The following is an 8,627-nucleotide window of genomic DNA, read 5'->3' as shown; positions in this document are numbered from 1 at the left end:
AGATAATCCAGAAGAAGCTCCCTACTTTAAGGCCAACTGATAAGCAACTTTAATCCCTCCTGCCACCTTGCATTTCCTTTGCCACACAAAGGAACATGTCCACAGCTCCTGGGAGTCAAGATATGGACATCCTCCATACCACAGTCTCTGTCATTTCTCACATTTTCCCACTTCACTGTCCCAGGGTCATCTCTCCTCACAATGGTCCCAGGACTTTGGATGGCCTTGCCATTTTGCCTCAGAACCCAACGATTTCCCCCACCACCCATCCTTTATCCATCCACCCTATTCGTCTGTTGTATCCTGTGATGTCATCTCTAGATTTGATGGTGAAGAGAGGATAAGGGACACTACACTTGGCTCCTGATCATCCCTGTTACCCTAAATGTGTCACTCGGGGCGTCTCCTGAGCATGTCAACATTGTAGAGGGCACAGGACCCACCCTTCCCCTGGTGCCATGGCTTCTTGAGTGTGAGAGAAATCTTAATAATGACAAAAACCATTTGGCTGGGGGGAAAAGAAACCACTTAGGTTTTAAAGACACCTATTATTCCTGATGCTCTTGGGTTCATAAGAGATCTGGAATCACTAGAATTTAAGCCCCTTGAGCGCAGAGAATTCATCCTCACTACCTAGAATGCAGTGTGGACTTTGGCAGATGTTCAAATACATGTTGACCAATGGAGTTGGTCTTATGTAAAGAAAGTCATTTACAAAGATTTCTGAAATAATGATTTCAGAAATAATGATTTCCCAAATTCCCTCCCAACGCAACAGCATAACCATCCATATCAACTGAGAGCGGGGGAAGGAGTGGGGAGAGCCCTACCCTATGATAAGGGACATCTAGCTGCTGAGAATGCAGTCCTTTGCATGGAGAAGCTTCTGTCTGCCCTTGGGGAATGGCCTAAATGCATCCCTGACATTACGGTTGGCCATGAGTCCTCTCCTTGGTACCCCGGAGGAAATCTCAAAAATCTAAGATCGGTATTGCCTGGAAGGGTGAGGTGTATGTTCCCTGGTGGCCTTCCTTTCAGATCTAGACCAACTGATCCTAAGAAAAGTGAGTTCATACAGTATTTATCTTTCTGTCTCTGACTTGTTTCACTTCGTGTAATACCCTCAAGGTCCATCCATGTTGTCACAAATGGTGGGATTTCCTTCTTCCTCACGGCTGAATAATACGGACCACATCTTCTGTAACCATCTATCCATGGATGGACACTTAGGTCATTTCCATGCCTTGGCTGCTGTGAATAATGCTGCAGTGAACATGGGGATGCAGACATCCCTTCAATTTCATGTTTTCATTTCCTTTAGATATATAACCCCAAAGTGGGGTTGATGATCATATGGTAGTTCTACTTTTAGCTTTTTTAAAAATTATTATTAGAGAGAGAGCACGAGCATGTGGGGGAGGGGCAGAGGGAGGGGGAGAGAGAGAATCTCAAGCAGGCTCCGTGCTCAGTGAGGAGCCCAACCTAGGACTTGATCTCACGACCCTGAGATCATGACCTGAGCTGAAATCAAGAGTTAGATGCCCAACTGACTGAGCCACCCAGGCACCCCTATTTTTAACTTTTTGAGGAACCTTCATACTGTCTTCTGCAGTGACTGCACCAGTTTGCATTCCCACCAACAGTGCGTGAGTCCCTAGTCTCCATGTCTTCACCAACACCTCTTGTCTTCTTGATGAGAGCCATTCTGACAGGTGTTGAATGGTAGGTAACAAAGACCATATAACCCCAGAGCCTGTCTATCAGGCCCTTTACAGGAGAAGGTTGCTGGCACCTACTAAGATCATTGGATCCACTGCTCATTTACCTTCTTGAGGTTTTTCTAACCATGACTCCCTTCATCCACCCTCCAGACATTTCCACCCCCTGACCCCCAAATTAGGACCTTTTAATTCCTTCGTATGGCCCAATGGAAAATTATGGTCTTTGGCACTGTGCAGACCAGAATTTGAATTCAGCTTCTCCGCTTAGCAGCAGAGTGACCTTGGCAGGTACTTCAGCTGTGACTTTCAGATTCCTTGAATGCAGTATGGGGAAGAGAATTATTTGGGAGACTTTCTCTAAGAGATGTAAGATGACTTCAGGTCAATGACAGGAGAGGAAGTGTCACTGAGCCTGTGTGAGAAAGTCTGTCTTCTCGGTTCTTGACACTCTCTCAGATCCCATGGAAGAATACCACTGCCGAGTGCTAGACTGAAGCCGGCTTTCTGCATTCACTGCTACCTCTCAGAAACAGGACCTGGGGAAACTGTGGCCCAGAGGCGAACAGGGTCTGTTTTTGATGGGGGCACTGATTTTCCATTAATAGAAGTGTTTTACAGATTTTCTTTTAAAATAGAGTTGAGTACAAAAACAATAATACAAAAACCTGGGGAATTTAAAGAGGAAGATCACATAGGAAAGAATACAGAGGTCACGTACATAGGGAAAAATGTCATGGGGAAGTTCAGGGATGACTGAGTTTGGGGAAACAGGAAAATGTGTGTAAAGCACCCAACATGTCCCTTGTACATAATTTGTATTCAGGAAATGGAAGGTTCTAGCCTGTGTTTATTAACCCCACGCCATTACCCACCCCACAGGCCCCACCAACTCCAGCTGCTGCCACAGCCCAGCCCCACCCGTCCAGTGGCTGCCCTCCTCTGTGACTTACCAGTGCAGAGCAGAGCCAAGAGTTGGGGCATCATGGCAGCACCCACAAGCCTCTTCCAAGGATCTTCCTTCAGTCTTGTTGGTGGTGAGAAGCCAAGATGTCCTCTTGACTCCAGGACGTGCAGGAACAGCTTTGCCCCTGGTTTTTCAGTCCTCCACTCTGCATACCCAGAGTTTCTGTCTTCTAGTCTCTATCAGGAAATGACTATTGCAACACACTCTCAAACCACTTCCCACAGGCTTGATGCACTGAGTCCTCCCAATAGCCCAGAGGTCAGCCATCCACTTCTAAGGTATAGCCGTGAGTATGCAGAGCATGCGAGACACTGCTAACTGGATTTCAATCACCATCGTCCCCTTCTGCACGGTGACAGCAAATACCTGGGCTCCCAGCGATCCAGAATAAGAATACATTTCTCTAGGGGCGCCTGGGTGGCTCAGTCGCTTGAGCATCTGACTCTTGGGTTCAGCTCAGGTCGTGATTTCAGGGTCATGAGATGGAGCCCCACATTGGGCTCTGCACTCCACGGGGTGTCTGCTTCTCCCTCTTCCTCTGCCCACCCCCTCAAATAAAATAAAATCTTAAAAAAAAAACCCACAACATTTCTCTCCCTCAGGGAATTGTGGGTCCTTTTGGTCACAGGATGTGAGCAAGGTGACGTGCACAACTTCTAGGTTATGTCCCAGGGATGCTGAGGGCAGGAATGGGGTCAGAGCTGAGGGCAAAGAGGTGGGAAGTCATAGGGCATCGGAGTGGTGGGGATCTGGGAGAATGAGACAACAGGCCCTATAAAGAGAAGGTAAGACAGAAGAACCCTCACTGGCAGGCAACATAGCAGAAAAGGAATTTGAAGAAGAGAAATGTCTGTGGTGGGTTTGTAAGTGGTTTGTTGTGGGGACGCGATGTGAACTATCTCCTCAGTGAAATCTCTTCTGTGAAATCTGTCATTAGATCTCTGGTGGAAAGAGGCTCTTCAGGAGAACTTAGGGAGCTGTGTTCCACATCTGGTTGAGGTGTAGACAGAACAAGAGACAACCCAGGCATCATGTGCACATGGAAAAATCTAGAAGGTAAATCTAGTTTATTTACAAAAGTGTTATTCTCTGAGTAGTAGAATTGTGATCAATATTTTTTGTTCCTTTTTGCTTATCTGTGCTTTCTAAATTGGCTAAAATTGATATGTTAATTTATCCCTTTAAATGTTATTGAAATTTAAGCCTTTAGAAATTTTAAGTGAGGTGCTGTGGGATGCAAAAAATTCATAGTTTAAAAGAGGAGTGAACTCTTGTAAAGCTTAGAATTTGGGACTGCTGAATTTAGGAACAGATATAAGGACTTCCACATAAACATGCAGATGGGACATATACATTTCTTCCCAAAACCTCATTGAAAGACAATTAGGGGATTTATTAGGAGGACATAAGCTAAGAAGGAAAAAAGGCAATGAGAGAGGAGCAGATGTAGGACAAGAAACGTTGATACAATTATGGAAACTGAAAAACAAGCACGTGTGTGCTGCTAGTGGGGTGCCAAGAAGCAAAGTCACATCCCCTGACTCTGGAGTTGCATAGAGGCTCAAAAACTGAATCAAATTAATTACCATCAGCAATTCCACTTCCGGGTATATTTTTAAAAGAATTGAAAATAGAGTCTTAAAGAGATACTTGTACGTCCATGTTCTCATGAGCATTATTCACAGTAGACGAAGTGGAAACAACCCGAGTGTCCATTGACGAATGAATGGGCAAACAAAACGTGGTCTGTAGACGCAATGGAGTATTATTCAGCCTCAGAGAGGAAGGACATTCTGACAGCTGCCACAATGTGGGTGAACCTCAAGGACATTATGCTCAATGGAATGAGCCAGACACAAAAAGACAGATACCGTATGAGTCACTTCTGTGAGGTCCCTAGAGCAGTCAGATTTATAGAGACAGAAGGTAGATGGTGGAGCCAGGGGCTGGAGGAGGGGGAGTCGTGGTTTAATGGGCACAGATGTGCAGGATGAGGAGCTCTGTGGATGGTGGTGGTGGCGGTGCACAACAGCGTGAATGTACTGAACATTGCGGAACCACGCATCTAAAAATGGTCAAGATGGTATGTTATGTGTAGTTGACCACAGTGTTTAAAAAGGAAAGTTTCCAGGGCCACCTGGGTGGCTCAGTCAGTTAAGCGTCTGCCTTCAGCTCAGATCATGATCTCAGGGTCCTGGGATCGAGTGCAGTGTTGGGCTCCCCACTGAGTGGGGAGTCTGCTTCTCCCTCTCCCACTCCCCCTGCTTGTGTTCCCTCTCTCGCTGTCTCTCTCTGTCAAATAAATAAGTGGAATCTTTGGGGGGGGAAATTCTAAGATAGGGGCACCTGGGTGGCTCAGTGGGTTAAGCATCTGCCTTCAGCTCAGATCATGATCTCAGGGTCCTGGGATCGAGCCCAGTGTTGGGCTCCCCACTGAGTGGGGAGCCTGCTTCTCCCTCTGCCTCTGCCTCTCCCTGGCTCCTGTGCTCGCGTGGGCTCTTCTTTCTCTCAAGTAAAAAAAAAAAATCTTAAAAAAGAAACGGACTTGCACCAGATTATGGTTGCCTTTAGGGTTAGAGGAGAAGTGGATCAGGGCCATGCTTATAGTAGATATATTGCTTTGGCTATTTTGGGGTCTTTGTGGTTCCATTTAAATTTTAGTATTATTTGTTGTGGTTCTGTGAAAAATGCTGTTGATATTTTGATAGGGAACACATTGAATCTGTAGATTGCTTTGGGTAGTATGGACATTTTATCAATATTAATTCTTCTAATCCATGAGCATGGAATGTGTTTCCATTCCTTCAGCTTCTTTCATCAATGTTTTATAGTTTTCAGGGTACAGGTCTTTCACCTCCTTGATTAAATTTATTCCTAGGTATTTTATTCTTTCTGGTGCAATTCTAAATGGATTGTTTTCTTAGTTTTCTCTTTCTGCTACTTCGTTATTAATGTATATAGAAATGCTACCAATCTTTGGATATTAATTTTACATCCTGCAACTTTACTGAATTCATTTATTACTTCTAATAGCTTTTTGGTGGAGTCTTCAGGGTTTTCTATATGCAATATCATGTCATCTGCAAATAGTGAAAATTTAACTGCTTCCTTACCAGTTAGATACCTCTTATTTCTGTTTCTTGTCTGTTTGCTATGGCTAGGACTTCTAGCACAATGTTGAATAAAAGTGGTGAGAATGGACATCCTTGTCTTGTTCGTGATCTAAGAGACTTGAAACCATAAAAATCCTGGAAAAAACACAGGCAGTAATTTCCCTGACATCAGTCATAGCAGCATTTTTTCTAGATATGTCTCCTAAGGCAAAGGAAAAAGGCTAAAATAAACTATTGAAGCTACATCAAAATAAAGATAAAGAGCTTTTGCACAGCAAAGGAAACCATCAACAAGACAAAAAGGCAACCTACTGAATGGGAGAAAAGATTTGCAAATGATATATCTGATAAGGAGTTAATACTCAAAGTATATAAAGAATTATACAACACAACACCAGAAAAAACACAAACAATCCAATTAAAAAATGGGCAGATGATCTGAATAGATGTTCTTCCAAAGAAGACATACCGATGGTCAACAGACACATGAAAAGATGATCAGCATCACTAATCATCAGGGAAATGCAAATCAAAACCACAATGAGGTACCTGTCAGAATGGTTAAAATTAAAAAAAAAAGAGAGAGAGAAATAAAAGCATTGACAATGGTGGAGAAAAGGGAACCCTCTTGCACTGTTGGTGGGAATGCAAACCGGTACAACCACAGTATGGAGGGTCCTCAAAAAATTAAAAATAGAAATACTTGGGGCGCCTGGATGGCTCAGTCGTTAAGCGTCTGCCTTTGGCTCAAGTCATGATCCCAGGGTCCTGGGATTGAGCCCCGCATTGGGCTCCCTGCTCTGTGGGAAGCCTGCTCTCCCTCTCCCACTCCCCCTGCTTCTGTTCCCTCTCTCGCTCTCTGTCAAATAAATAAATAAAATTAAAAAAAAATAGAAATACTTTATGATCCAATAATTCCACTACTGGGTGTTTATCCAAGAAAATGAAAACTTTAATTCAAAAAGATATATACATCCTTATGTTCATTGCAGCATTATTTACAATAGTCAAGATATGGAAGCAACCTAAGTCCATCAGTAGATGAATGGATAAGAAAGAAGTAATACACACACACACACACACACACACAGAGGAATATTATGCAGCCACAAAAAGGATGAGATCTTGTCATTCGCAGCAACATGGATGGACCTAGAGGGTATTATTCTAAGTAAAGTCAGATTGAGAAAGACAAATGACAAATACCATATGATTTCATTCATACGTGGAATCTAAAAAACAAATGAATAAACAAAAAGCAGAATCAAACCTATAAATATAGAAAACAAACTGATGGTTGCCAGGAAGAAAGGGGGTAGGGATGTGCAAAATGGGTGAAGGGGAGAGGGAGATACAGGCTTCCAGCCATGGCATGAATAAGTCACAAGAATAAAAGGCGGCATGGCATAGGGAATATAGTCCATGACACTGTGATAGTGTTGTATGGGGACTGATGGTAGCTACAGTTGTGGTGAGCCCAGCATAACACAGTGAGAAGCTGAATCACTCTGTTGTATGCCTGAAAGAAGTATAACATTGTGTGTCAACTATACTAAAAAAAATCTTTAAATAATAGTAGCTATAAAGTAATAGTTAAATTTTACTGAGTGACTAATCTTGTGAAGTCATCTTTTTAATCCCAAAATATTTCAGTACATAGCTATCTTTATCAGATGAGAATCTTTTTAAAAAATATATAACCACCAAGGCAGTATCATCCCAAGAAAACTAACAGTACTTTCTCTTTTTTTGTTTTGTTTTGTTTTGTTTGTTTTAAATGCTCTTTATTTTTACCTTTTTATTTTTTATTTTCCAGGGAGATTTATCTTTTTTTTATTCTTATGTTAATGCCCATACATTACATCATTAGTTTTAGATGAAGTGTTCCATGATTCATTGTTTGTGCATAACACCCAGTGCTCCATGCAGAATGTGCCCTCCTCAATACCCACCACCAGGCTAACCCATCCTCCCACCCCCCTCCCCTAGAACCCTCAGTTTGTTTCTCAGAGTCCATCGTCTCTCACGGTTCGTCTCCCCCTCCGATGTCCCCCCCTTCATTCTTCCCCTCCCGCTACCTTCTTCTTCTTCTTCTTTTTTTTTTCTTAACATATATTGCATTATTTGTTTCAGAGGTAGAGATCTGAGATTCAACAGTCTTGCACAATTCACAGCGCTTACCAGAGCACATACCCTCCCCAGTGTCTATCACCCAGTCACCCCATCCCTCCCACCCCACCCCCCACTCCAGCAACCCTCAGTTTGTTTCCTGCCATTAAGAATTCCTCATATCAGTGAGATCATATGATACATGTCTTTCTCTGTTTGACTTATTTCACTCAACATAATACCCTCCAGTTCCATCCACGTCGTTGCAAATGGCAAGATCTCATTCCTTTTGATGGCTGCATAATATTCCATTGTATATATATACCACATCTTCTTTATCCATTCATCTGTCGATGGACATCTTGGCTCTTTCCACAGTTTGGCTATTGTGGACATTGCTGCTATAAACATCGGGGTGCACGTACCCTTTAGGATCCCTACTTTTGTATCTTTGGGGTAAATACCCAGTAGTGCAATTGCTGGATCATATGGTAGCTCTATTTTCAACTTTTTGAGGAACCTCCATACTGTTTTCCAGAGTGGCTGCACCAGCTTGCATTCCCACCAACAGTGTAGGAGGGTTCCCCTTTCTCCGCATCCCCGCCAACATCTGTCGTTTCCTTACTCTAACAGTACTTTCTTGATACCATCTAATATCCAGCCAGTATCCAAATTTCCTCAATCATCTCAAATATGCTCTTTTTGTCAGTTTTTTAAAAT

This window comes from Neomonachus schauinslandi, chromosome 16, assembly GCF_002201575.2.
Source record: "Neomonachus schauinslandi chromosome 16, ASM220157v2, whole genome shotgun sequence".
Taxonomy (NCBI): domain Eukaryota; kingdom Metazoa; phylum Chordata; class Mammalia; order Carnivora; family Phocidae; genus Neomonachus; species Neomonachus schauinslandi.
The sequence above is the reverse complement of the archived record's forward strand: the minus strand, read 5'-3'. Positions refer to the sequence as shown.